This window comes from Frankliniella occidentalis, unplaced genomic scaffold, assembly GCF_000697945.3.
Source record: "Frankliniella occidentalis isolate FOCC.00 unplaced genomic scaffold, Focc_3.1 Scaffold23, whole genome shotgun sequence".
NCBI lineage: Eukaryota > Metazoa > Arthropoda > Insecta > Thysanoptera > Thripidae > Frankliniella > Frankliniella occidentalis.
This window is the reverse complement of record NW_026267153.1, coordinates 633,341-636,543: the sequence shown is the minus strand read 5'-3', so window position 1 is coordinate 636,543 and position 3,203 is coordinate 633,341. Positions and strand designations below refer to the sequence as shown.

The 3,203-nt window shown below is 57.1% G+C and overlaps 1 long non-coding RNA gene across 1 annotated transcript; it reads left to right on the top strand.

The window, feature by feature from the left end:
* The first annotated feature begins 1,200 nt into the window (after positions 1-1,200).
* LOC127748960 (uncharacterized) lies at positions 1,201-2,503 on the top strand. The gene is made up of 3 exons (XR_008010878.1): positions 1,201-1,366; positions 1,451-1,721; positions 1,796-2,503. It is a non-coding gene; the product is annotated as an uncharacterized LOC127748960 (long non-coding RNA).
* The last annotated feature ends 700 nt before the right edge of the window (positions 2,504-3,203 follow it).

The following is a 3,203-nucleotide window of genomic DNA, read 5'->3' as shown; positions in this document are numbered from 1 at the left end:
GCAGAACGGGACCAACGGCGGTTCGATGTAATTTTATCCCACCTCGACTGATCAGAGCCTCCTGGGACCCGCTACCTAGAGAGCTATAGGACCGCTCCCTTCGTACACTCCTAAGCGGCGAGACTGCTACATATCGCCACAACAGCATGCCGAGACTTTCCCGGCACTAAAATCATTAATGGTAAAGGAGAAAGGGAAAAAGATAAAAGACGGGAAGCCGAGGAAGAGGAGAAGGAGGCAGAGGCGGAGCGGGCGGCAGAAAAACAATTGGCGCACCGTTAGTCATTTCGACGACAAAAATACATCATAAGAAAAACTAGAGGTAGCGGACCTGGAATAATTAATCAAACCGTTATAAGCAAAAGCATGGGCTATGCTTTACCATTCCTCAACAATGTCAAAGAAATGAAATGCTACTTAACATTCCAGTTCGGCAAAATTTGTAATTGTGACACGTTTTAGGGGATTAAAGATAATATGATCATGGGGTGCGGAATTTCTTTAATCGAAAACAAATAAGTAATCACGGAACCTGCGCCACTCGGTTGGTTAAATAACCCATAGATTCATCAGTGGACAAAGATGAAGCCCGGGAGTATCCGCGTCCTACATTTTAACGCGAATATTCTGGTACGGTTTTACACGACAGCCGAGAGCAGAGCGTTGGATTCAATTTCGTCGCAACATTTTCGGCGGGTAGTCGGGCGGGCGGCGCATGTGCGATAGGGTCACAGGTGGAGGAGAGAGGCGAGCGGCGATGAGATCTCACCTCGGACGGCCCGGCTCGGCCCGGCCGGCTCACAGCTGCTGCATATTCCGGTTGGGGAGCGCCGCCAGCGCCGCGGCCCGGGATTGGCCTAGCATGCAGCCGCAGCCTCCAGCGGTATCCCGGCTCACACTACTCTAGCCTAGCGTAGGGCTCCGACTCGACTCTCTCTCGCGCGCGCAGAGGTACCTCCTGCTCGCCGCCTGGGTACCTGGGTACTGGCGGCGCGCCGGCCCCAGCCTCGTCCAGGGGCCCCGGACCCGCCCTTCCTCCCGCCGAGCTCGCGGAGGAGCCGCGCCCAGTCGCGTGTGAAATGTGGAACAAACCGATCCGTCAGGCCGCCAGCGGGGCGGGGCGGGGCGGGACGGGGCCGGGGCTAGCGGTAGGCGTTGGCGCCGCTTCTGCCCTGGCACACCGCGGCGCTCAACAGGTGGCAGTCGCGCGCGCGGCCGTCCCCCCGGCCCATCTCTCTTAGTCCACCAGGAGCGACAGCGGAGCGAGCTCTTAGCAAAGCAGGCCGCACATCGACACACGTGTGTGCGCCATCATTGCTGGCGAGCGGAAAAGAAGCAAATGTATCGCGATTTGCAAATATAAACGGTAAAATAAACGGTAACAAACGATATGTTCGATTTCGCCGCGCGCTGTTTCTCACAATACGTTACGTTTGTCCTCCGTGTGCAGAGACCCGCGGCACCAAGGCGGCACGGGCACAAAGAGACCCAGAGGGAAGACCCGCGCGCAATTTAACATCTAGGCTCATCCCGCCCGCCTCTGCCCCGCTAAACAACAACAACAACAACAACAACAACAACAACAACAACAACAACAACAACAACAACAACAACAACAACAACAACAACAACTCCAGGCTCACAGGTACAGGTGTCTCACCCACTCCACCCGGTGTCGCGCCGCGCGCTCTAGATAATGCGCCTTGGGGGTTTAATAAACGGTATGCGGCGGATCTCTTTGCTCGTTGTTGTTACTATTACTTCCCGTGCGAATAACCCTGATCTCTTTTCACAGGCGCCGTTGGTGCGGCCAATGCCAGAGCTCGGCCCGTGTGGTGTGGTGCTTGGTGCTTGTCCTCCTGGCCGGGCGGTGTTGTTGTTGTCCTCGGGGAGAAATGAGCTCCGCAATGAATAATGTGACGGGGGGAGGGGGGGGGTCAGAGATCGACCGGATCGTGTCAGCAAGGCATTGTGTGCCGTGTCGATACACAGCGGGTGGCGGAGATACCCGATGAGAAACCGTCCAATGGCCTATACAAGAGTGCCCTAAAGAGCTCTAGTGGTGCTTAAATTTAGTGCCCTTGGCTGTTATAGTTCACTTATTGTTAGTGGCAAAGCTGCATCTCTTTCTCTCTTTCTAATAGACACAAATACGAATTGTCCATCAAATTATTGTAACGGATGCAAAATTGTCCCTTGAAAGTTGCTAAAACGCATACTGGTCAACTTAAAAATGCATCTGTTTATGGACAAAAATTGTCCCTTCATATTTAATGTTTTTTCCCCTTTTGGTATGCGACTATGGCTATACCCAACGAAGAAATGTCGTTGTTGTTTTAATGACGGAAAGCTATGTCCGCTGGGGCTGCTTCAGGGTGGCATGAAGGACTCGTCACGCTGCCATTCTGCCCTAGACAGCAGCAGCAGCAGTGCTCTGGCCCTGCTGGCCCAATTCCCTGCATGTGTCATTCCGTCCGTGTCCTGACATTGCACCGCCCGGGTACCGCCCCTCGCCTCGCCTCGCCCGGGCGGGGCGGGACTTGACCTTAATGCGGGCGCCGTAGCGGGCCGTGGCCCGGGCCAGGGCCTCCAGGGCCGCGCCGTGGGGCCGGGCGGGCAGGACGGCACGGCCAGCAAAGACAAACCCGGCAATCTGCGCGGGGACATCTTCCACGGCCGCGACGCGCCATCTCTCGAAATAACACTTTCTAACGCCGAGGGAGTCGCGGATAAAGTAGAGGAGACAAGGGGAGGCTGAACCTCTCGTGCGCAGGCCGCGCGCCATTACCAACGTTTTGTTTTTCCCGCCGCGCGCGCGGAAGAAAATGAGACAGATGAGGGGGGAAAACGGGGCGGTGCAGGGCAGAGGGTGTGGGAAAGGCAAATGGGGTTGATGGCGCCCGCGGTCATGCTGCCGCTGCCAGGGACGACGACGACGACGGCGTTCGCAACCTCGCGGCAGTGGTCTTCAGACTGACGACCCCGCGCGCCAGGCAGCCGGCTCGGAATCCAGCGGCGGCTGCGGCGGCGGCAGGAGCAGCAACAGCAAAGGAGCAGCACAGCAAGCTCCATGCCGACGAGCTGGAGCTGGAGAGAGGAGATGTCTCCATCATGAGGCAGCAGCAGGGCATTAGCGCCTTCCTGAGCCCGCCTAATGAAGGCAAGAGCGGAGGCTGGGCGGGGCGGGCCGAGCTCCTCGTAGT